Source organism: Herpailurus yagouaroundi, unplaced genomic scaffold, assembly GCF_014898765.1.
Source record: "Herpailurus yagouaroundi ecotype Mexico unplaced genomic scaffold, PumYag 164, whole genome shotgun sequence".
NCBI classification, from domain to species: Eukaryota; Metazoa; Chordata; class Mammalia; order Carnivora; family Felidae; genus Herpailurus; species Herpailurus yagouaroundi.
Window position 1 is genome coordinate 4,957,070 of NW_024412405.1, and position 27,272 is coordinate 4,984,341.

The window sequence follows — 27,272 nt, forward strand, 5'->3', positions numbered from 1 at the left end:
AATGACAACAGTTGTGACAGTAGTAGCAGGCAGCCATCACTGTCACATACGGAGCACTTACGATGCACTAAGTCCTTTTTAAACTTTTCCTTGTATTAATTCATTTAATCTTCATAATAAACCAGTTCATTAGGTACTATGATTAGGCCCCTTTGTCAGATGAGTAGGGAGAACAGAAATGCTAAATGATTGGCTCAAGGTCATTTAGCTCAAAAGCAGAGAACTGTCCTTGGAATCAGACACTTCAAATCTGAACTACTGTTGCTTTATATGTTGCCTCCATTTCTTTATTTATAATAAGGGTCGTAACAATTTCAAATACGGGTGGTCAGCATTGCGTGTTCTGATCTGTGCAAGCTGCTTAGCCCAATGCCTGATTTGTAATGAAAGTTTAATAAGTAAGAGCATTTATTGCCATACTATATGTCAAGTGCCTTTCTCAGTGCTTATAAGGCTGTAGGCTTGCAATAAATGTTGGTTCCTTTCTTGTTTCTTTCCCCTTAAGTAGAGAAAGTCAGAGGCAAGTACTAGCGCAAAGGAATTATAGGTTGGGAGCATATTGAAACGGCCACCGAGAAGACTAATCTAACTGGTACCAGCTGTAGAAGAAGAGAATAGATTGCAGAAAACAGCTCCTGTAACTGAGTGCTAATACTTTGCGGGGATTGTGACAAAAGCGTCTGGCATTTGAATAATATTTCTAACTTTGAAAGCATGTTCACATCTCGCATGTTATTTTATATTTCATGGCTGACCTTGGGAGGGGAGATAGACTATCACAATTGCCATTTTACAAAGGACCCTCAGTGACTTGCTGAAGATAAGAGTGGTTAGGGTACAAAGAAGAACGAGAAGTTGTACTTCTAGGTTGTTGTTATGTGAAAATGTAATTCATCATCAAGCCAGGACGTTTTTGTGAATGGAAGAGGAAACTTCAGGATTAAGTGAGTGCGACACACATAAATGGGACTGGCCAGGGCCCGTGAGTAGGCACCGTGCGCCTTTCTGCTGCTCTTGTTATTCCTTATCTTGTTCACCTTTTCTCTTGCCCAACATGCATCACATTGAGTTAAAATATTCCTCCTTGAACTCCAGAGAGTGTGAGTCCTCCTTCTCAGGGCGCCCCAAGTTCCATTCGCTACACGCACAACATTCCACATTACGAAAATCAGATGTATCTCTTAGAAAAGAATGAGAAATTTACCTGGATGCAGTGACTATGTATATATACACATGTGTGTGTCTGTGGGTGTGTATTTGAGATAAAGGCTGAAAGGCTAACATACTTGACATGGTTTGCTGCTACAGCCGAACTTCCATTTTGCTCTACTGAACCTCCCTTTATCAGCAATATTTAATCATATGTTAGTTTCCTTATACTGCTGTAACAAAGTGTCATAAATTAGATGGGGTAAAAGAACAGAAATGTATAGTCTTACCATTCTGAAAGCTGGAAGCCCAATGTCAAGTTGTTTGCGGGGTTGATACTTTCACAGGCTTTTGAGGGAGAATCTGGCCAGTCTCTGTCCTAGCTTCTGGTCGTGCCCACGTTTACCTTGCCTTGTAGATAAGCTACTTCATTCCAGTCCTCTGTCTTCACCTGGCATCTCCTGTGTGTCCGTGTCTTTACAATGGTCATCTACAGTCACATTGGATAAGGAACCCACCCGACTCTGATATGACCTCATCTTGACGTTATGTTTGCAATGATCCTATTTCCAAATCTCAACACATTCTGAAGTACTAGGGGTTAGAAATACAACACATTTTCTTTTTGGCAGGGGGAAACAATTCAACCCTTAACAAATAGTAACAACAACCAAACCCAGTCGTATATGGAAGGATTTGCCAATGTTGTACAGTCTACATCGATCTCTTTGTGGTAATCTTTGCTTTAGGAAAGCAAGAATATATAATAACTAATTGTGTGTGCCGAAGATATAACCTCATAGACGCCCTCCCTTTTCATTAACTGGATGATGGTGATGGGATTCAATTTTATAGACAGGAATTATAAACAGAGTTACTACAAAATTAATGTTTTGCTTAAATTATTGTCTTCCCCTGCTGTGTTTAAAAGATATGAAAATCGTTTTCCTTTTTAAGTCAACAGAATTATGTTGGTGTCTTATTGACAAGTTTATGTCAAATATATTTATTTCATATTTCTATCTTAGTCATAAATAGTTGCTGATTGGAATGGGGAATAGTTTGGTATTTTAGTAGAATTACAGGTTATTACGAGAGAGATAGTTCACCCTCTAGAATGTTGAAAATGACACAGAAGTTCTTGCTGGAAGCCTGCTCTGGCTTTACATAAACTAAAGAGCATAGCGGTTTCTGGATAGCTTCTCCGTTCCCCTCAGGACACAGCAGGAAGAAAGAGGCAATAGGGTTCAGCGGAAGACACTCTGGTAAGAGTGACGGGCCCCCTAGGGAGAGATCAGCAGTTCCCAGCAATGAAGTCTGAAAGAGAGGGGCAAAAATAAATGCCATTGAAGGTAGCTAATTTAGGCTCCAAACAGAGAGCATGGACGGGTGGAGGTGCTGAGCCGGTAGGACAGAGAAAACACGAAGTGTTGGCTGATGGCTTCTGTTTGGCACGTGGTCTCCTGCACTAATTGGAATATGGGTCCAGATTCCGGAGAGCCAGACCCGTGTGCAGGACATGAGAGACACATATGTGCCCATTACCTCTACCCACTTCTACCAAAGTAAAGGAGTCTCCTCAAGACACTGTTGCCGGTAATTGTCCCTGACTTGCACTTTGCTCTTCCTTCTTAATCCATTGACTCCTCAGCATAAGACAGAGTCTGTTGCAAAACCCACAAGCATCTTTCTTTTTTTTAAGGAAAAAATTGTTTTCATGTTTATTTGTTTTTGAGAGAGACAGAGCACAAGCAGGGGAGAGGCAGAGAGAGAGGGGGAGACACAGAGTCTCAAGCAGGCTCCAGACTCTGAGCTGTCAGCATGGAGCCTGACACGGGGTTGGAACCCACGAACCGTGAGATCATGACCTGAGCAGAAGTCAGGTGCTCAACTGACTGAGCCCTCCAGGCCCCCCACCCCCCGACGAGCATCCTTCATACCACTGCTCTGAGACCTCCGTGGTTCCCCACCAGGCAACTGACATTGTTCCTATCAGTCATGCTCAGTCTTTCTCAGACTAGAGACTGTGTTCCTACACAGAAACATACACTGACCTAAGTGTTCCAGAATTGTTGGAAGAGATACTTTGGGAATAGTGATATGTAAAGCTGTGTATATCTACAAGAACTCCTTCCTATCGTTAGACAAAATTGCAAGTTTTTTAGTATCAGGGCCTGCCTCTTTATAGATCTAGTGCCTTGCTGTTCAAATAGACTTTCAGTAGTTATCTGTTGAAGGACGAAAAAGCACATTGTTAAGCAGAATGTGAAGCTGTGCGTAATGTTGCTCTCTCTCTCCTCCAAATTGGTATTTCTCCCAAATGAAGCCTCCATTACAGTGATGTCCAGTCTTTCCACAAACCTCTTACCCTTTCTCCCGCCATGACAACATCTGCGGAATGTCTTCTTTTTTTTTTTTTTTTTTTTTTAACTTCTTCCTTCAACATTTATTTATTTTTGGGACAGAGAGAGACAGAGCATGAACGGGGGAGGGGCAGAGAGAGAGGGAGACACAGAATCGGAAACAGGCTCCAGGCTCTGAGCCATCAGCCCAGAGCCTGACGCGGGGCTCGAACTCACGGACCGCGAGATCGTGACCTGGCTGAAGTCGGACGCTCAACCGACTGCGCCACCCAGGCGCCCCTGCGGAATGTCTTCTTTCCCTACTGCTAATTCAGATGTATTACATCTTCACCTGGATTGTGCTGCTTTTATCTGTGATGGCTTCACATGACACATACTGCCTCACCATGGCCTTGTTCCTGGTTTAAAGGCACAGGCCACATCTGGAATCATCTCAGAGCTTGTGTAGTGCAAGGCTTTTGTGTTAACTTGTCTTGTTTTCAGTTAAAAAAGTTTTTAAATGGTTTATTTATTTTTGAGACAGAGAGAGAGAGAGAGAGAGAGAGAGAGAGAGAGAATGAGTGGGGGAGGAGCAGAGAGAGACACAGATCGAATCCCAAGCAGGCCCCATGCTGTCAGTGTGGAGCCTGATGTGAGGGTTGAGCCCAGGAGATCAGGACCTGAGCCCAAACTAGGAATCAGAAGCTCAGCCAGCTGAGCCACCAGGCGCCCCCTACCTACTTCTGTTTTATACGCATTTTTGTGTTTATGCTTTATATGCATTGATATTAAACAGATTTAATATTTGGTTATGACAGATTCAAGTGTGAGTCCAGTCTGCACCTTTGCTCCCCAAAGTGCAGTCTGTGGACCAGCAACGTTGCTTCACGGGGGAAGCTTGTTAAAAATGCAGAATTCAGGGCAACAGACCAAGAGACGAGACTTAAACGGCCCATGTATCTGAATCCCGGGCTCATCCTGAAAGGGTCTGCTTGCTTAGGTCAGTGAGCTCCGGAGCCTCCCAGACGTGCCGGCTGGAGGCAACACCAGACCCGTGAGCAGTTCACTCAACAGCCGCTGGAAGAGGGGAGATGGCTCTATTTTGCCCCAGAACCGCAGCTCTCTGTCTACAAACCAGGGTCCCCAAAACGAAAGAAGAAAATCCTTTCTATCAAACTTTGTCAGTTGGAAAGGGCCCCAGCTCCCCAGTCAACCACTCATCCAGCACCTCTAAGTGCCGGCTGGCCAGCCGCTGTGTCTGATATGTTGCGTGTTTATACAGTTGTTGATGTTGCCTACAATCCTGGTGTCCTCCAGGCAGCAGAAAAGCACCACGTGAAAAAAGATCAGTTAATACGGATGACCATGAAATGCATTGAGGAATTCCAATGTATTCTCTCACACTCTTACAGTATTCCTAAATTTAGAATCAAAGGAAGCATCCAGAGCGTGAAACAAAATCAGAATCCAAACTGGCCCTACGGGTTTAGGAGAGAAAAAGGGAAAGGAGCTGATCCTTGAACGCATAAGAAGCAGTCCTGTGAGCCAAAGAGATCACTGTCCTCAGCTCTTACTACCAGAAGACCAAGTTTCAAGCAAAACAAGTTATCTGATAGAAGAGATTTCCAGTACAGAGATCCAGGTGGAGGTGAAGAGACCACCAGCCTATGGATTAAAAATTGTGGTTTTTCAGAATGAGAAACCTCTGCAAATTGAAATAGAAGTTGAATTACCTAGTGGTAATTCAGTATCTCTGTGACCTTAGTGTTTCTGAGGAGGACTTATTGATCTAGCTCTCTGAGAAGTACAGATTGCATCTGAGCCTTCCAGAATATGCATACTGAAATGACTACCGCAGAATTTATCAAAGAGAAGACTACATTAGTCATCACAGTGCCATTGGTGTTAGTCAAGAGGATCATCTGCTTTGGGTTTTTCACGTGATGCTTTCCTGCCACCTGTCTTGTGAATTACGGGACCTTCATTATGGGTAAAGAGGTAGTTTATCTTAAACACTAGTGTCATATTTTCTAAGTGTTCTTTTTCACTGAATGATGTTTTCTCATCAACGGTTTACCTTTTCTTTTCTGTTTTAAACTCATTCTTTCTCCCTCTCAAACTTGGCCTGAAGCAGACACTACTAAACATGATATCATCATGATACACTTCTTTTGAAGGTATTTCTCATGGTCTTAAAGTACCAGATATCATTGGGGAAATTCTGTTTTTTTTCCAGGTAACATGTAAGAATTCTTGGCTTTCCCATTGGAAAAAAAACGTTTTTTATCTCTAGCAAATTGTCACATGAGGAATTAAAAACAAAAGTTTTACAAAGCAGAATTCAGGTGCTGCCCTGAACTACTACGTCAAAGTTGGAATTCATAAGAAGCTCTATCTTGATGTTTTCTATGCACATTAAAGTTTGAGCAGTGTTCTACATCTCGATGAAATGTACTCTTCGTTAATGTGAATTACTATTTGGTTTTGAAACATTGCCATTGTTCTTGGGAAATTTAGAGCCCCTAGAGAAATAATTTAATATTTTTCACACACAAAAAAGTCTTCTAGCTTCCACCTGGAAGATGCAGATTTTACTCTGAGGTCACACAGATGTGATATTATGAAAATTAGACACAATGTCTTTAGGTACCTGGAAAGCAAGATTTCATTACATAGTCTGTGTATAACAAGCCTAAATATCATTTAAAGTAGGTTTTTGTTTTCCTCGGTTGTGACCCATTTTTCCTTACTTTTCACATCTCTATATTATGTAGAATTCTATAAAAGTGTCATAGAATTATATATAAATAAAAACTTTGGCCAAATGAATTAGCTGGATCTACTTTTTTTTTTAATTTTTTTTAACGTTTATTTTTGAGACAGAGAGAGACAGAGCACGAACAGGGGAGGGGCAGAGAGAGAGGGAGACACAGAATCTGAAACAGGCTCCAGGCTCTGAGCTGTCAGCACAGAGCCCGACGCGGGGCTCGAACTCACGGACCGTGAGATCATGACCTGAGCCGAAGTCGGATGCTTAACTGACCGAGCCCCCCAGGTGCCCCTGGATCTACTTTTTATTACTTAAGTAACAGGGCTCCGGGTTGTCCTGAGCAATATTTTATATGCTGACAAATGCGACCAGTTGTAACTTCGGGTTAGTCCTAAGTATAGGGTAGACTGTAACTTCCCCCCCTGTGTGTGTATACATATACATATGTGTGCAAATACACATGCACTCAAGCATATTTGGGATTAATTTTGAGCAGCTAATAGTTTTGTCTATCAACCGAAGTTCATTCTAGGAGCTGTGGCAGTTACAGAGATAAGTAGAGAACAGTTCCTGCTTTCTGGGCATTTATAATCTAGTATGCAAAATAAGTTGAACAGAAATCACTTTGGAATGAAATGCAACAAAAGAGCTCCTGATTACTTTTGGACAGGGTAATCAAAAAGACATTCTTGGATAAACTGGTATTTAATTGAACCTTGAAAGATACGAGGCACTCCACCAGGTAGAAAAAGCAAGAGCGTTTCAACTGGAAGCAACAGTGTCAACAAAGACAAGAAAACCAAAAATGATGAGCCGTGGAGTGAAATGGCAAAATCCCAGAAAAATAAAATGATGTTTAAACAAATACCAAAAATGGAAGACCAAGTATTCTGGTTGACTCGACACCACAATATGCACATCTTCTACCCTTTCTAATAGCCTAGGTGTAGGAAGACATTATTCTTGTGAATACTGGTAGATGGAAACAGTCCGGTGAATTTAGAAGACAGATGTGCAGACTTTTCTGACTGTAGTGAACTACAAACTCACGTGGTCTCAGAATGAAAACGTCATTGAGAGACGTCTCTACTTTCATACAAAGGACAGAAATCCTTAATGATTCCTTCATGATTTCCCTGCTGGTTTCGCTTAAATTCATTTAATGACAGGTTTTTTTCACCAAAGTTTTCAAGACAGCTTTTGGAAAGCTCTTTATGTCTTGAGTTGATTGGACATCTGAAGAAAATCACCCAGTGATCTGCTTGTTTGTAACCCCGACTCCCAAATTAAGAAATTGAGAATACATCCTTTCCTTCTACTTAAACCTCAGATGTGTGTGTGTGTGTGTGTGTGTGTGTGTGTGTGTGTGTGTGTGTGTAATTTCCAAATATTCTGGTATCAGTTTTTGGACTAGTTCCCAGACTTTTCAATCTAATGGACCAATAAATTCAAATCAGATCAAAAGTTTCACAGATGATTACATTAAAAAATCACTATCAAAGTGTTTGGGTGGCTCATTCGATTAAGTATCTGATTCTTGGTTTTGGCACAGGTCATGATCTCACGTTTTGTGAATTCAAGCCCCGCATCGGGCTCTGTGCTGACAGCACATAGCCTGCTTGGGATTCTGTGTCTCTCCTCTCTCTTTGCCCCTCCTGCACTCTCTCTCTCTCTCTCAAATAAATGAACAAACTTAAACAAAAATCACTATCGCGTACCTAATTTCATTTTTATTGCATAATAAAGATATAAATTTCACTTAAAAAGTAGGAAGAAAATAATCTCACAATGAAACAACCCCTATTTGACAACTTAATTTTGTCATATGTAGGAAAACTATGAACGATATAGTTCTTATTTTTCTCAAAGGGTTCCTTGGATTTGAGAAAATGTCTTCGTGGTCAGCAGAGACCAACATTTTGAAAGCACTCTTCGGTGTGGCCTCTATTTTGTAAATATCTCTTATTAAAACGTCCAATCAGAACTGAACATGGTACTCCTCAACGTAGTCTTCTCCTGTTTGGATGTGCCCTTGTGTCCGTGCAGCCACGAGCTGTGTTAGCTCTTTCTGTTGGCTTCTCCAATCTCTTTGTTCACCTTACATTCAGATTCCCAGAGCTGCTACTCCACATCTTTATTGGTGCAACTAACTTTTTAAACCTAAAGGCAACACTTTGTATTTATTTGTATTCATCTATATCCTCTTAATTTGGCCCCAGTGTTGGCATTTGTTGAGAACTTTAAAAATAAGGGTGCTGTATCTTTGTAAAGTTTATTTACAATGTCTTCAGGCTGTCAAAAGAATTTGAGCAGAAAAATTATATTAAACTCCTCATAGAACGTATTCTGTGTATCACTAGTGTGTCATTTTTTCATTTGCCTTGACATAAATGAAAATTGGATCAGTTTTGTGTACTTTAAAAAAATTCTGCTAGTTTGAAGGTTTGGAAAATGCAGCATTGTATTTCTTCATCATCTCTTTAACATTTTTTCATGAGGAGGTTTTTAAAAATAAAAATTCTATATATTTAAGGTGTACAATGTGATGATTTGATATAAATATACAGAGTGAAATGATTACTACTGGCAAAGTAACATCTCGCAGTTCGCGTATTTTGCTGTGTGATGAGTGTATATAGTATTATTATTTTTTAAATATTTTGGGATGAAATTATTTTAAGTTTATTTATTTATTTTGAGAGAGAGAGAGCGAGAGCACAAGCAGGAGTGGGGCAGAGAGAAACAGAGAGAGAGAGAGAGAGAGAGAGAGAGAGAGAGAGAGAATCCCAAGAAGGCTCCGTGCTGTCAGCACAGAGCCTGATGTGTTGCTTGATCCCACGAACTGTGAGATCATGATCTGAGCTGAAATCAAGAGTCAGACGCTTAATCAACTGAGCCACCGAGGCGCCCCAGTGTTATTAAGTATAGTCATCATGTCCATACTTAAAATTTTTTAATTTGAATGTTTATTTATTTTTGAAGGAGACAGAGAGAGAGACAGAGTGTGAGCAGGGGAGGAGCAGAGAGAAAGGGAGACACAGAATTCAAAGTGGGCTCCAGGCTCTGAGCTGTCAGCACAGAATCCTATGGGGGGCCTCGAAGTCACAAACTGTGAGATCATGACCTGAGCTGAAGTTGGATGCTCAACTGACTGAGCCACCCAGGTGCCCCATGTCTGTACTTTAGATATTTAGGTTTATTTATCCTACACAACTGCAAATTTATACGCTTTGACCAACATCGTTCTATTTCTTCCCAAACCTTAGCCCCTTGTAACCACTATTCTACTCTCTGCTTCTATGAGCTTGACTTTTTAAAAAAAGTTCCACATATAAGTGAGATCATATGATATTTGTCTTTCTCTGTCTGACTTATTTCACTTAGCACAATGTCTTCCAGTTTCATCCATCTTGTCACAAATAGCAGGATTTCCTGCCTCCTCAGGGATGAATAATATTCCACTGTATATGTGTTTCTTCTGAACCATTCATCTACTGATGGACGTTTAGGTTGTTTCCATATCTTGGTTATTATGAATAATGCTGCAGTGAACAGAACACAGGAATACACATATTTCTTTGAGATACTGATTTTGTTTACTTCGTATATGTACCTTGACATGGAAATTCTGGATCCTATGGTAGTTCTATCTTTTTAACTTTTTGAGGAATCACCATATTCTTTCCATAATGGCCGTACCAGTTTACATTCCTACCAGTAGTGCACCAGGGATCCCTTTTCTTCACATCCTCTTCAACATTTGTTATCTTTTTGTGTCTTTCATAATAGCTGTCTTAACTTGTCTGAGGTGATGTCTCGTGGTTTTGATTTGTGCTTCCCTGCTACTCGTTGATGTTGAGCCCCTTTTTATGTGTCTGGTGGCATGTCTTCCTTTGAGAAATGTCTGTTCGGATCCATTGCCCATGTTTTAATCGGGGTTGTTTTCTTACTGTTGAGTTGCTTGAGCTCCTTATATATTTTGGGTATTAACCCCCTTATCAGATACATTGTTTGCACATTTTTTATCCATTCTGTAGATGCCTCTTCACTCTGTTGCTTCCTTTGCTGTGCAGAAGGTTTTTAGTTTGATGCAATAACATTTGTCTGTTTTTGTTTTGTTCACTGAGCTTTTGGGATCACGTCCAAAGAGTCATCATCCAGACCAATGGCAAGAAGCTTTTCCCCTATGTCCTCTTCGAAAACGTTTGTGGTTTCAGGTCTTAACATTTAATACTTGAATCCATGGGGATTTGATTTTAGTGAGCTAAGGGTCCAATTTCATTCCTCCACGTGTGGAAAACCAGTCTCAGCCCCATTTAGTGAAGGGACTGTCCTTTCCCTATTGTGTGTTCTTGGAACTTTTATTGAAGCTCAGCTGACCATAAATGCTTCAATTTTTCAAGTTTTGGCAAATAATAGCATTGTATTTATTCATCGTCTGTTCAGAATTTTCAAGAAGTCTCCACTGTTTTTGTCATGATCAGATTTGTTTAAGTTAAAACAGTAACAAGAAAGATTTTTTATTTTGCTGCCTAGAATTTGAACAATAGATTTGGGGTCTGGAAGAATCAAGGACTGAAGTTCGTTGGTAACCTGTAAGCAGACGCCAGTTAAAAATTGGAAAAAAATGACTATAAACCTTAGAAAAGTAATAAGACTTGCAGAAGTTAGAAATGTGTCAATATTCTAGGAAAGGCCTTCGATAAGAGGACAAACATCCAAAGGGCAGATGGCCAAAGAGAGAGCCGGGGCCAGAAGGACTATTTCCTAAGGAAGAAGCTTTGTTCTTGTGTGGACTGTTTATCTAAAAGGTGGCAAGTTGACTATGAACAAATTGTTAGGAATCTGGAATCTCTTTGGAAGGATTTAGAACATAAACTAGTTGGCTTTAAAAAGCAACTATGAATCTCATAAAAATCTGCTTTCATCTTATTAAACCATAGTACTAGGGTATAGCCAATCTAAATGTTGGCTAATACAACTGTGAAAGATAATTAGAAAATTTGTAGGTTGGCATTCTAATGTAGAAGAAAAGTAAAAGTGTTGTGTAATTTGTGTAATGAAGCTATGTTGGATACACAGGTAAAATGTCTGACATGCTATAAATTACTAAATTCAAGTCATTTAATAGTTTTGTTTCATTGTGTACCATGTAGCAATGATTAAGTCTTTATTTCATATATTACTGTTTTTCTAAGATCAACACTGATAGGATAATAGAAGTAAATATATTTTGCAAAATTTAAAATTTATATTTTTGATATATGTTCAAAAATTCTGTGTGCCTTGATTACATCAATTTCACTTGAGATTAATTTAAATCATAAATAAAGTGTATATAAATATGTATAATGTGTTTGTAGTCAATAACAGAGCATTGAGTAAGTTTGAGTTTCCTTTAAGTTATTTTGAGGCGGGCAGCCATTCACAGAGGATAATATCTATGAATTTCTGCAGTATATTTCTCATCATGATTTAACATCTGAGACATAATTATTTTACAAGGTAGTGCCTTAATAGGATTTGCATTCATACATATTCAATACCATTGAGCAGGTGATACATACAGTAAAAGGTTCTGTTAAAATTAATTAGGTCTGTTTTAAGGAATAATTATTTATTATAGTTCAGTAACCTGTACTTGTATGAGATAACTTGATCCAATCTTGTAATTGATAAATAAATAGGTGGTTTTAAAGTAAAATACTCAACTCAGTTAGTTATTTGTGGTTAATTCAAAGACCAGTTGTTTGGCACCAGATAGCTGTCATTTATTTATTTTTTTTAAATCTAAATAATGTCCTCCAACTCTTTACAAAACAGAGATATTCTTCAAGGTCAGTTTCTTATTACCTTTAACCTGAAAGAAGGCTTCCGTAAGAATACAAATGCCTCTCTTTTACCTCTACCTTGGGCAAAGCCATGTGAAATATTATTGGAACACACTCTGGTATTTTGCTATGAGTCTGAACAATACTTTACCCACTCCAGGAAGGTTAAGGTATGTCATCCAGCTAAAACCTCCTAAGCCTACAAAATAGATTATTTTACGGGAGAGCAGCTTTCCTTTCTAAGTATGCTTTGCCCCGGAGGAAATGAAGTTGCCGCTTTGGAATGCTTAATAGCACATTCCCACAGCATTGTAACTCACAGAGATTAATCAATTTCTGCTCTGTTTTATCACTCAGTCAAGAGGCTTCCCAATTAAACTTACCACCCATCAGACCTGCACCTCTGAACTCTAGGATGCACCCTTAAAGGAGGCTTTCTCTGTCGCTTTTTTTTTTTTTTTTTTGGTTACCCTACATTATAGAACCGATTTTAAAAATCAGTTATTTCAAATTTAGTACTGTTTAGCTTTTTTTTTTTTCCAACGTTTATTTATTTTTGGGACAGAGAGAGACAGAGCATGAACGGGGGAGGGGCAGAGAGAGAGGGAGACACAGAATCGGAAACAGGCTCCAGGCTCTGAGCCATCAGCCCAGAGCCCGATGCGGGGCTCGAACTCACGGACCGTGAGATCGTGACCTGGCTGAAGTCGGACGCTTAACCGACTGCGCCACCCAGGCGCCCCCTGTTTAGCTTTTTAATAAAATAAATACTCCTTAAGGAAGTTTATTTTCTAATTTTAAATATTATCTAATTTTAAATATTTTATTTTATGACATTTTAGTGTAAACTACTTCCATGGTAACATTTAAGAAGATATCATTTAGGGTCTACGATTCTCTATTAGAATTGCCCAATGAAGTGAATATGGTATAATTATTATTTTAATGGAAATTTAGTGTCTACTTAAAAGTTGTTACTTATCACTTTAACATCACAATTTGTGAGTTTTTGTTTGCTTATTGCATTTATTTATTTATTTATTTATTTATTTATTTATTTATTTACCAAAAATAATATTGTCGTGGCTAGGGATTTGCCCCAAAGAGTAACTTTTATTTTCTTTTTTCCTTCCCTTTTCTTTTCCAAAAAAAAAAAAAAAAAAAGGAATTCGTGTATTATCCATTTCATTCCCAAACACATCCAGGTATAAAAAGTTTCAATGAATTGTAGTTTATGATGAGACTTTAAAAAATATGATCTAGGTCAGTGTAGTATGAGTTAAACACGAGTCAAATCATTTTATCTCCCTTCCTTGAGAAATTCAATTCCCATGGTGACCTTGTGTAAGACCTGGATAGACCTTCGTGTTGGACAGCTGGAAGCTCATGCACCTTTTCTCGTCTCGGTGGATGACATCCTTGCTGTAAGCTGGCTCTGTTTTCGTGCAGATGATGCACTAAGCTTCTAAACCCGTGCTGTCTCATATGGCAGCCCCCGGCTACATGTGGCTTTTGAGCACCTGAAATGCTGTCAAGTGAGATTGATGGAATGCATTTGTACAATTTTATTTAAGTTCAGTCAGTTTAAATTAAATTACCTATTTAAATTAAGTATGCAGTATAAAATAAATTCACATCAAGCATACCTTTATTGTTTTGCTAGGACTATATTTGACCTTTGACATTTTAGCATATGATTGAGTTATGTTGCTAATGGAAAAAAATACAAGATTTCAAAGATATGGTATGAAAAGAGAAAGACCATCTCAGGAATAATTTTTACTTTGATTCCATGCCGAATGATAAGATTTTGGATATATGATATTAAATAAAATGTATTATTAAATTTAATTTCACCTGTTTCTTTTTCACTTTTTAATGGTTACCAGAGTAGTTAAAATTACCTGTATGGTTTGCATTGTATTTCTTTTCTTTTCTTTTCTTTTCTTTTCTTTTCTTTTCTTTTCTTTTCTTTTCTTTTCTTTTCTTTCTTTCTTTCTTTCTTTCTTTCTTTCTTTCTTTCTTGTACGTTTATTTATTTTGAGAGAGAGAATGTGAGCAGGTAAGGGGCAGAGAGAGAGAAAGAGAGAGAATCCCAAGCAGGCTCTGCACTGTTAGCATACAGTCCGATGCAGGGCTTGAACCCACAAATTGTGAGATCAATGACCCGAGCCAATATCAAGAGTTGGACACTTAACTGACTGAGTTCCCCAGGCGCCCCACGCATTGTATTTCTATTATATATACAGCTCTGGCTGTTCAGATGGCAGAGACACTGACAGTTCTCTATGTAAAAGTGAACTTGGCAGTGAGTTCCCATGCAACTTAAAATTTTCTCTGTCACTACAGATTCTTTCCTTTTTAATCACTTAAGAGAAAATCATCTTAGAACACAGTTTCTAAAATATGTTTTTGACAATGTTAAAAAAGGTTTCTTAGGGTTTTCTTTCTTTCTTTCTTTTTAAATGTTTATTTACTTACCTTGAGAGACAGAGTGCAGACAGGGGAGGGGCAGAGAGAGAGGGAAAGAGAATCCCAAGCGGTCTTCATGAACACTGTCGATGTAGAGTCTGACATGGGACTCAAACTCACTGTGAGATTATGACCTGAGCTGAAATCAAGAGTCAGACACCTAACCAACTGAACCCCTGGGGCCCCCTTATATCCCAAGGCAGTTCCCAAATTGATTTCCAAGGAGCGTCACCCCAGAATAGTATTCTGTGGATCAGATGATCAGATGTTGGGAACTGTATTAATGGTTATGCTACTCATTTTGCTGCTCATCTTCTAGTCTCAGGGCACAAACGACGTGGCCTTGCCTAGTGACTCCCCCATATGTTACATGTGTATTGTATATTGACACTTTCTCCTGTGGCTCAGTGGCCTTTTTTCAGCTGGTTGACTTTAAATTTATTTGTTTGTTTATTTATTTATTTATTTATTTATTTATTTATTTATTTATTTATTTTTGAGAGAGAGAGACAGAGTGCAGGCAGAGGAAGTGTCAGAGAGAGTGGGAGATATTGACACTTTCTCCTGTGGCTCAGTGGCCTTTTTTCAGCTGGCTGACTTTAATTCTATTTATTTATTTATTTATTTATTTATTTATTTATTTATTTTTGAGAGAGAGAGAGAGAGTACGAGCAGAGGAAGTGCCAGAGAGAGTGGGAGATATAGAATCTGGGGCAGCCTCCAGGCTCTGAGCTGTCAGCAGAGAGCCGCACTCGGGGCTTGAACTCATGGACTTGGAGATCATGACCTGAGCCTAAGTTGGATGCTTAACTGACTGAGCTACCAGGCGCCCCAAGCTGGTTGACTTTAGATTCTTCACTTTTGTGCTCTCATTCATTCCCACATCCTCAGACTCATCCTTGGCAGGTGAGAGAAGAAATAATATAAGAAAATCAAGCAATGTGCATGAGATTCCCTACCCCACTGTTTAGCACATAGGTTTTCATATGCTAAACATTTCTAATTCTTATTACCAGCTTCAATTACATATTCAAGATATTAAGCTAATTACCAGAGGGCATTCAATGCTTCTGATTCAAAAATTATTCCTGACTAATGAGTATTAATTAATTCTCAGGTCAGTTAACAAATATTTATTGAGTTTACATTGTTCAAAGAACTGTGTTGTCAACACTGGAGATTCAGGAGAAATAGACACATGGAATTTAATAATCTGAACTCACGGAGAATAATCATATCGGTAAAGGAATGCAGTATATTTAGCAAAAATAGCCAATGCTGCTGTAGCATACAGACTTGTTCACTTATTATTTTGAGATTTCCATTCTGTTCCTTATGTGGAGGGGATCTTATGTGCAGCCTCAAAGCAATCGTTTGTACATAACAAATGTAAAAGAAAGGTGAGTTTTGTGTCTTGTTAACTGCAAACTACAATTGAAATATTTTTACATACCTCAAATTAGTAAAAGAATATAAAGTTACCTACCGAGAAGGTAGACAGACCAGTACTTGATAGAATTTACAGCTTTTCATTTTCTTGTGCCTTTTACTCTTTTTGGAATGACTTAACATATAACATCCCGTTTGCTCCTTGGTAAGAAGTAGGGAATCTGGGAATGTTTTCACTGTGCCTTGGAAGAGCTCTTAGATTACTGTAGTTGAGATTCACCTTTGCCATTTTGTTAGAATTGAAAACATCACTTACAGAGATAACAGGAGCTCTTTGAATTGACAACTGGTTCACTTAAGATGCTCCTCATTAGCAATCAGAACAGGGATGGTATTTGGTATTTGGTGCCACATAAAATCGTTCTATGAAATACGCTGCCGGTCGTACGCAGGAAATGAATCAGAAATAATTAAATTTAGAAGTAAATGTTTTCCCTTTTTTTCTTAAAAAAAAATTTTTTTTTGATGTTTATTTTTGAGAGAGAGAGACAGAGCATGAGCAGGGGAGGGGTAGAGAGAGAGGAAGACACATAATCCTAAGCAGGCCCCAGGCTCTGAGCTGTGAGCACAGAGCCTGACGCGGGGCTCGAACTCATGAACTATGAGATCATGACCTGAGCCGAAGTTGGACACCTCTACTTGGAAGTCAGACTGAGCCACCCGGGCGCCCCTCCCTTTTTTTCAATTTTAACTTGTTACCATCTCAGTAGAGAGTCATTGATACATTTTAATAGATGTAAAATGTTCGATTTGAAACATCCAGATTTGAACACGTTTGTTGAAATTTGAAAAAAATGCCCAGAACTCTTCTTGAAGAAACACTACTCTTTCCATTAATCTTCCAGAAGATCATTACATGACATACTTTTGGTTATTAGTGTCAAACAAAAGTGAAAGCCATGATGATAGTGTCAAACAAAAGTGAAAGCCATGATGAGTGTGAATTACAGAATATGGGCATATGAGACTCTTCACTGCCTTTCGTATTAGATTTATACCTGAGTTTCACCATCTTGCAAAAGTATGAGCCTGTTGAACAAATATTTATTGAGCTAGGTGTTTGGGGAAATGAAGAAATAAGTAAAACAGTCTTTGCCCTCAGAATGCATGGAGAATGACAGGCAGAGGAAGGTAAAACAAATGTACAATTAACAAAACTGAAGGTTTTTTTTTTTTTTTTTTTTTTTTAGTTCACTTCCTGACTGTTGGAAGAGAACCTTTGTTTCAGTAGAGTAGGAGAAAGATCCCATTTGGTGAAAGGCTTGATCGTCACAAAATAAACATTTGCAATTAGCTGCACAGGATGGCTGATCTTTACAGGTAGAGATGGAACAAAATGCCTTACAAACAGAAAGAACCATGTGGACATAAGAAAATGTAAATCATGGTCAAGGTCCAGCAAATACTGCTTTGTTTATAGCATAAGGTAAGTGTGTAAGCATTCGGGGCTCAACATGGAAATTGAAGTCAGGTTGTAAAGATTTTGACTGTCATGACGCCCATTTTATGCAATGGACAATGAAAAAATACAATTAGTGAATGAACTGTAGGAATGTCGTCAGTAAAATGGATCAGAGTGGAGAGAATTTGCAGGAGTATTGGTTTGGATAGAAACAAGATTTGTGAGCCCGAAGCCAGCTTTCTTTGAGATGAAAGTCCTGGTGAGATTCAAGCAGTTCAGGAAACTACTTTTGCATAGAAATATGTCCATCAATAACTTCAAAAAAACATTCACAAGTAAAAGGTTTATTTCAATTTTTAAAGTAAAAAGATTATTTAATCATTTGATTCAAAATGTAAATGGCCTTGGAAAGTTTGAGTGGGGATTCCTTCACACTCGAATATGAATCATTGTGGTCGCTTTTCTTCTTCCACTCCGAGTTCACTGTAGTTCCCCACACAGATACAGTCTTTTAGAATTGGGTTCAACGGGGCGCCTGGGTGGCGCAGTCGGTTAAGCGTCCGACTTCAGCCAGGTCACGATCTCGCGGCTCGTGAGTTCGAGCCCTGCGTCAGGCTCTGGGCTGATGGCTCAGAGCCTGGAGCCTGTTTCCGATTCTGTGTCTCCCTCTCTCTCTGCCCCTCCCCCGTTCATGCTCTGTCTCTCTCTGTCCCAAAAATAAATAAAAAATGTTGAAAAAAAAATTTTAGAATTGGGTTCAGTTAACCAAAAAACCTTAAAGAATTGACAGAGCAAAATTGATAGAACTTTGGAACTCCGCTGTCATAAGGGGAAGTTTGAATACATCTCTCTCAATTACTGATAGGTCAAGAATATGAAAAATAAGCAAAAATAGAGATTTGAACAACAAACGTTATTTATTAAAAACTGCTTAAAACTACAGTGTGTATATATAAGCCCTTTTTAGTTACATATTGTGCATTTATTTTTTAAAATCATCTACTAAGCGATACATAAAGCACATCCTAACAAATTTTAATCAGTGTTGAAGAATTCATATTACACAATGATGCAGTCTGGCAGTAGGGTTTAGGGGAGGAGAGGAGCAGGAGCTCTTCCTTCAGCCCCACTGCCCAGTCTCACATCCTGTGTTCCTTACTTACTGAAGACTTTGGGAAGATGAATATCCTTTTTCTACCTCTTTCCCCGACTACAAATAGAGATAATAATCGTACTGATTTTGTAGAGTTATTAGGAGCATTCAATAAATTAAGATGTGGGAAATACTTGGTAAAGTGCATGGAACATAGTAAAATGATCTAAGAATCTATTGAACAATAGTTTCATAGAGTGTGGGGACAATAGAGAAGAAAGATGTCTTTCCGAACAAGGCAAGACTTTGTCAGGACAGAGGTGTAGAATGGGAGTAGGGGTGGAAGCAAACCTGTAAGATAAAGGGCAGAAAGGAGCCCAGTAACTGGGAGATGAAGGGAGGAGTCAGGAATGTGGAGATAAAACAAAACAAAACAAAACAAAACAAAACAAACACAGGCAAAATCCCCTGTTTTGTGTTGAGTGGGTTGGGTGACAGCGATGGTATTGGACGCTGACTACACCCTATTGTTGGTTCTGTTCCTGGCAGAGCGCTGGAGATGTCCTTACAAAACCTAGGTAGTGGCGTCTTGGGGGATAATGGCGTCTTGTGTCAGTAGTCGCTCTCCCTCATCATCGTCCGCATGTCATAGGCTGTGAGCCCCTGCTCGACTGTGTGGTTTTAGATATTCTTATGGACCTGGAACAGAGATGGCGCTTCTGTGCTTCCTATGTTATTGAACACAACCTGGTGTTGTATGTTTTTAGGCAAGTTTAATTTGACTGCCAATTTTCTGTGAAGGTCAAAAATTGTGCCTTTGGGTTTGGGGCTTGGTATACATGTTCACTGATGTTCTGATAGAAGGTAGGAGCCATGGTAGTCTCTGGCTACATTTATTAACAGGAACTGGTTCTATCTCAGAGTGATAGTCAGATGCCTGCATGAAGGACGGAACATTTATGCTTCATTCGGTCTGATTTTTGGGAAACATATGAAGGCTTGCTTGAAGGACCTGTTTAAAGAGTTATTACACCATGTCTCTTTCCAATTATATCTTGACAAGAAGCTTCAAAATTTTAGTGCATCTGTGGGGAAGATGTAGAAAAGAGCTATGTAAGAACACAGACTTTTTGATGGCAACATCTCGAGGTAAATAGAGAGTAACTGCTAAGTGCAGTTGTGGGTGAATTAAAGAACAATCGATCTCAAAAGTCTCTGCTAAAGCAAAGTGCTAAACAGTGAAAAATTGAGTTCTGTAATGGAATGTTTTTGTGTCATGTCTTGAGAGGAAACCTGAGCTCCCCCCCCCACCAACAGAACATCTATTTCCTTTAGACACAAGATTGAGTCATCAATATTTATTAAGCACCTTGAGGTGAGCCCGGATCTGAGTTACCGCTCTGCCTCACTGGCTGTAATAAATAATAAATATTGGCGCTATGTTCGAGAACAGGAATACCCTGATTTGAGAGTGTTTTTTTTAATGAGAAAAAAATAACATAGGTCGTGATAAATATTTTATAATTTTTTTATTATTTATCTATGGGAATCCCATTATGAAATAAAAAGAAGTAAGATTGGACCTGTGTTGGCTAAGGAGCATTAGCAGCTTCAGAGAGGATGTTAGAACTTTAAGAAGCTTCCATAATCTCATGCGATAGTCTCAGGAGCGTTTATGGAAACTGAGTGTTGGGGAGCCACAGCAGTTTGGTAACTCCCAGCTCTTGTAAGACAGAAGCGCTAGCCGATGTCGTCTCTCCTTGTTCCCTCTTCCCACTGTGTCCAGATATTCTCTGCCTTTAGTCTTGTTCTGCCCAACTCTCTATCAGTGGACAGCAAACCTTGCTTCATAAGTTATCAAAAAATAAGTCAATATAACCCTGTGTCATCTTGTTTCTGTTTTACTTGTCTTCTAGGCGCAGTGGAAAGCCAGTGTCCGCTCAGTGTACTATACTTTGTGCTGCAGAACTTCCCAGGGTAGATTGGAGTATCGATAGGGTCATATTTGTTAAGAGATTTATATTGAAGTTCGTAATGGTTCCAACCTGCTTGTTGCCGATGAGATGATCATGAATATAAACGAAGGAGGATGGAAACGCTGTACAGTTGAATCATTCATTCAGGATGTAGCCGGATTCCCACATAGAGTCCTGACACTGAGGCTTTTCTCTCCAGGAAGCAACTTTGTTCCTACTGGCATCCCTCAGTTGGGTTCGTACCCGAAGAACTGAGCCCCCGAATGCCACATGGTATATTTATATATTTTTTACTTCTTTTGTCTCCCATATATGGTAACACACAAACATGCAGTCGGATTAAGTGTTCTCATGTTACAAGGTCATGAGGGATGCATAGCCAGGTTGCCTTGAGGCTTTTTTCTTTCCTTAGGGAAGGGACCCTCCCACAAGGAACGTCGAGGACCTTGGTGTGCCACACATGGAAGTGAAAGGAAATGTACAAGCAGATCTTTTTTTGCTAAATTCTTATTGGCCTAGACATGAATCTTAAGGTCTGTACTTTTGGAAACTTGAGTTTGTCTTAATTTTGAGAATATTATCATGCTAAACCATGTCATAGGAGAATATGCATACATTTCAAATGGGAATTTATCGAACTCCAATGAGAGTACCACTTTCACAGAAAGCAGATATCTCAAGTCTGCATGGCCGCCATTTTGTGTTCTTGTAGTCAGACCAACGAGTGAAACTGAAGTATAATCTCAGGTTTGTTTTGAGATCATGGAAGTAGAGGAAGAAGCATGAATTGCATGATTCACATAGACCAATGTGCTATAGGCATGTGCCTGTCTTTACCCCTACAGTCTTGAATAATTAATTCTAGGATGAGACACCTCACCGTTTTTCTCATTGGTAAATTCTTTATTTGGATATGTTAATGTCTTTGGCTAAGTTTTGGCCTTGGGGATATCATTTTTTTAAGTCTTTGGGTACTTGTTTGTGTTTTAACAACACTGACAGTAACTACCATCAATTAATCACATGCTTAATATTCGCCAGGCACTGTGCTTGACTTCGAATGCATTATCTGTTTGAATCCTCACAAGCCTGTGGGGATGTCTTCTTCCCTTTCTGGCAAATGGAAATGTTCACATGTCAGAGGATTTAAGGAGCCTGCAAAAGCTCACACTGGGTTAAAGCCAAGACTGTCTGACTCAAAGCCCTCTCTGTCTGCTTGCTTTCTGTGCTTCCTTTTCATAGTCACGTCCTTGCCCCACAGCCAACCTGGCTGCTTCTAATATATACACTTCTGCCTTTTCTCTTCCACTCTGTCTGTTGTAACCTTCTTCTGGGCATCATTATTGGCTGCCTAGACTATTGGACTAGCCTTCTACAAGGATTTCACAGCTCTCTTTCCCAGTGCTAATGTATTTTACACAATGGAAAGATCAATTTTCCTAAGGCACATGTGGATCATGTCACTTATCCTTTAAAAAAAATCATTAAGGGTTCCCATCACCTACAGACAATAATCACAATTCTTGGGCAGATTTACGGTATGTTCTGTGTCTAGTTACAGCATTCCCTTGCAACCCTCTTCCTGCTCACTTCACACAGCGTATGGCCCAGCCAAACAGAAATACTCACTGTTCTTCATACAAATCTGTACAGCCTCTGTATATTTCTCATCCCTTTTACTTTGTTAGGAATATCCCCCCTTTCTTCTTATATCCTATATGCTAACCATCACTCATGACTTAACCCACTGAAGTGGGACCTGTAGTGACGGACTTGATGTATAATCCATGGTTCCTTTCTTCTTTAAATACCATCTCATCTCCACTGATGTTTCAAGCACAGCCCCTTCCGTGAGCTTCCATAGCACTTGATCTGCACCTCCTCTGTTAGAGCCTCTATTATTTCTCATATCATACCAGAGTGATTGAAGTGTGCCATTTCCTACCAGAATAGAAGTGCCTTGTTCCAGAAGTTAAGGCTGACACAAGGATTTGAGTGCAAACAATTTATTTTGGAGTTGATCCCCTAGTGGGGGAGGGAAGGGAAGGATGTATGGTTGGAGTAGGTTGATGGTCTGAGAAGCTGAAGTTTCAGTCCCCTGGAACTCTGTGAGGCTTTGTAGTGTGTTCCTGCCCCGGGGGAAGAAGCTGGGTTATCTGTGTGCTAAATTCCCTATGGCAGTGGTTGAAGGCCACGTCCAGGTAAACTTAACTCCCTAGCGCATCCAACCTGGCCGGTGAAGGCTGAGCCAGTCAAACCAGAGAAAGATAGAACCACACAATGTGCCTGGGAAATGTGTGTGGGGGTAGGATTGCAGGTGTCTGTCGCATGCCTCCAGGGAAAAATTTTGTGGATTTGTCTCTGTATTCTCAATGGTGTCCATAATTCTTAGCATGGTGCCATTCATTCATTTGTTCCTTCATTTCAAACTGTATTTCTGGTATCTATTAGATGCCAGGCCCTGCGCTTTAGGGATTGTGACTATATCCACGAACAAGACTGTTATCAGTGCTGTTGTTATAAAGTTCACCAACCGTGAGAAGGGCCAGTAAACAAGGAAGGAAATAAACAGAGGGTACCTCTGTATGTGCTGAGTAAGGACACCTGTAAGCAAATTGTGTTTGCCCACAGCTAAGTTAAAGAAGCAAAACCTACATCCAGAGAATTTTTAAAAATCGAGTGGGTATGGCTTCAAGACTGAGATGTGTGCCAGTGAGCATGATTCTATATGGCTGTCTTTTCACACTTAAGAAAAAATCTTAGCCTATCTATTTAAAGCTTTTTTTCCCAATTATTATATAGTGGCTTTAGGCATATGAATTCAATAAGAGTGCCTTTCAGAAAGACTATATAAAAACAGTTAAATAGGTTCTCAATAGCTGTTTCTTATTAATAATGAAAGCATTTATCCTTTTTTCATAACTTCACTTTATCTACAAAATAATTAAATTAAATTAAAAGTAAATTAAATTAATTAAATTAAAAGTAAATTGATTATGTCCTTGATCAATTTATCCTTTTGCAAATGTTTCTCCTAGGAGAGGCTAAGTTATTTCCCGGTGTAGAATTACTATTTAGCAAGGTTTCTTTGTGAAATGGTAGGAAATATTCTAACCACATTTGCCATTTGGGAAACCAACACTCAGAGAAAGTCGTAATAGTTGCTGGAATTTCAACATCCAATTAGCACGATAATCTAATTGTAAATAATATATATGGGACTTGTATATCAGATATGCCATTGATGAATCCATACATATTGTCATGAATGAATTATCTTAATACTGATTTGATTTTGTTGTATTATAACTAACAAAGTGCTACTCAAGAGAATCAATGTTATGCCTAGCATATAGTGGGAACAAATAAATGTGTATTGAATGAATGAATGAATGAATGAATGAATATCATGGTCGCTGCTACTCTAGCTCCTAAATTTGATGATATCTGAAGGTGTTCTGTACTACCTTCATGTTCACCCACCCCCACCCCCACTCACCCCCTTTAACACACAGAAATAGTTTACTTGCTTTTGTTTACATTTCAGAGCATATACTTTATCCCTCCCTGTGAAAGGTCTAGTGTGATTTTATTTTTCTGACCCCCAAGAAAACTGGCAGGAACTGGCAGAGTATTCTAACCATTTGGCAAACCATTCTTAGACAAGTGATGCATGCAAAATGTTGCCTATTCATAAAATGATCATGTGGACTGAGTACATTCACTAATATCTGAGAGTCATCTAAGTTACTCATCATTTGATTTATGCTAAAGTAGGTGAAACTAATATGCAAACATTCTTAGCTTTATAATTGCAGGTATTAATTTTATTATACTTCACAGTTGAATCTGAAAGATTAATAATGATTAATAATGCAAGGACAGATGCTGTGTAATTTCAAGAAATTCAGTAGAAATTACATTTCATTGATATTTAAGTATTTCTTCACTAATGCCTCCCAAAACCAAAAATAATAATTTGAAACCTCCATTCTTCAATCTCCATAGATAAAGAGAGCAGATATAATGTTAGCAACAGGACCTCACGGATTGTGTCTATCCTGATTCTATTCTACGGTTTTGTTTCTATTCTTAATGAGATATTTTCATTATGTGTCTGTCATTGCCAGTGGGAGAATGTATACTTTTCTGTATTCATAGAGGTGGTTTTTCACTTGAACTTTATAAAAACATTATTTTTGGAATATAATTTGTGCAGAGCATATATAAAGTCATACTGATTTGAATACATTGTAGAGCTCAATTCCTCTAGATCCTAATAAATAACAGTTTACCTTGCACAGTTGGTCTGGCAATAGTCCAGTGACGCATTAGATATGTGTTGGTCACCATAGTTCTTGATGATTCAGTGAGGTCAGTACCAGCAGGTGAGAGTTTGTCCGATGTATGTCCAGAAGACCCTGCAGTCAGAACTTTGAGCGGACGTGCCCTTTGATGATAAAATCTCACTTCAGTTTTCTTTTTGCAAGTTGTACACAGCCCTTTCGAAAATGTATTGACTCCATTTCCAACTGCCTTTTTATTTACCCATTTTAAAGTTGTAGGGGGAAAGCTCTTAATGATCTTTGTTATTGAGCAAAGTGGTATTGCCGTTGTTTCAGTGTGTTTTCCTAAGGTACTGATTATTTGACCCAAGTGGAGTGTCAGGAGGATGAGAAAGAGTTTGGGGATAGGGAGTGAGGAACAGCAGGGAGATTGGGCAAAATGCAGGGCCACGTGAAACTCCTATAGTTGCCGTGCCTTTCGTCCGGTTGGATGGAGACTCTCTGTCAAGGTCATGAGCCTACAGAATGTATAAAAGACCATCAGAACCGAAAATGACGACCTGTTATCCAAAGCACGCTTCTCATATGTACGCATAAATATTAATTGGAAACATTTTAAGAAGCATTACGGTACCCTTTTCTTTTGTGGCTGGACATAAATATAAATGCTATTAACAATTTTATTTTTTTTTTAATTTTTTTTTTCAACGTTTATTTATTTTTGGGACAGAGAGAGACAGAGCATGAACGGGGGAGGGGCAGAAAGAGAGGGAGACACAGAATCGGAAACAGGCTCCAGGCTCTGAGCCATCAGCCCAGAGCCTGACGCGGGGCTCGAACTCACGGACCGCGAGATCGTGACCTGGCTGAAGTCGGACGCTTAACCGACTGCGCCACCCAGGCGCCCCTATTAACAATTTTTAAAAAATTTTTCAAAAATATCACCAGGTTTCTCCTGGAAACAATACTTGAATGAGACCTGTGGTTAGTAGGTGATATCGACTTAGGTTTCATTTTGTTGCCTTTCCACAGTAAAATAGTCCTGAGTATATTTTTTAGATGTTTCAGTGTTGTGCCTTAATATCAGACTGAATGAGTAGCATTTTTACTGCTACTTGTGTGCTTATATTTATGACTGTGCAGAAATTCTGTACTTTCCAAGTGACTTCATGTGTTTTACTATCTCTCCTCCCAAATCATACATGGATGCACTTTGTATTCTTCAGAAAGAATATTCTGACTTGTATGTTAAAAGAAGAAGGAAATTGTTTCTATTAGGCACACAGACAATACAATGGGTCATATGCAATCCTTTTATAGATCACTGATACTTCCTCCAAAAATGTGAAAAGAAATCTATAAGTGGTTAGGAAATGTGTTTCTACTCTGGTTCCTTTAGATCCTCTGGAAGTTATTTGTGCAGGAGTATACAGTGAAACTAAATAAAATCTAATGTTTTATTTTATTCCTTTTAGGGTTAAGAAACCTTAATCTTTTAGGGTTAAGAAAAAAATGATTATAATATAGGAAATGTAAGCGGTTAATAAATATGGAAATCACATATCATTATCAGAATTATACAGATTGTAATAATAGTGATCTTCCAGTTTTTCCGATCAGTAGTTTAAAAATCAGTTTGTTTTAAAATGAGCATATCCTTGGGGCACCGTGGGGGGGGGCGGGGCTCAGTCGGTTGAGCGTCCAACTTCAGCTCAGGTCATGATCTCACGGCTCGTGAGTTCGAGCCCTGCGTCACGCTCTGTGCTGACGGCTTGGAGCCTGAAGCCTGCTTCAGATTCGGTGTCTCCCTCTCTCTGCCCCTCCCCTGCTCACCCTCTGTCTCTCCCTCTCTCTCAAAAATAAATAAACATAATTAAAAAATTAAAAAAAAAATAAAATGAGCATATCCGATGCTATTTAGGATTCAGTGAATGGGAATTCTGCATTGCACTGGAATGTTGATAAAACCTATTTCAAAAATCATTTGGCTCAGTAAGCTTATAAATATTCATCACTTTTGACCCAGGAATTTCATTTATTGTTATCCGTGTAGTAGAAGCAACAACAGAGTGTTGAGAAAGGTCTCATGAAATCATTGATAATAGTCATGAAAACTGGAAATTACATAATGGCTAATAAAGAGGTTACTGGTGCTTCTGTATGAAATATTGTCATGCAGCTATTAACAGTCATGTTTACAAAGACCTAATAGTAATATTTTAGTGTGCAGAATAAAGGAACATCATGGAAAGGTTGATGTGGTCTTCAGCTGGTTTCCAAACTGGTTGAACAGACAAACCATGACCCTACAATTCATGGAAATATGTATAATTAGAAATGTAAACCTGCTCCAATGGTTGGCAGGCCATTGGGATTTCCTCACTTTCTGGGAATCCCTTGGCAAGCTAGTCTAGAAAACATGAGGCTAATATTGTGGGGTGGTTTTCATTTTGTGTTTCCTTTTTTAAATTTTAGAGAAGGGTATTGACTGCCTCTATGTTC

At 38.9% G+C, this 27,272-nt stretch overlaps 1 protein-coding gene and 1 pseudogene across 3 annotated transcripts in view; both read left to right on the top strand.

The window, feature by feature from the left end:
• The window catches only part of NALF1 (NALCN channel auxiliary factor 1), a 637,010-nt gene that overhangs the window by 92,751 nt on the left and 516,987 nt on the right, over positions 1 to 27,272 (top strand). The gene's annotated exons all lie outside the window — the stretch shown is intronic.
• Positions 4,500 to 5,474, top strand: LOC121037729 (PIH1 domain-containing protein 2-like; annotated as a pseudogene).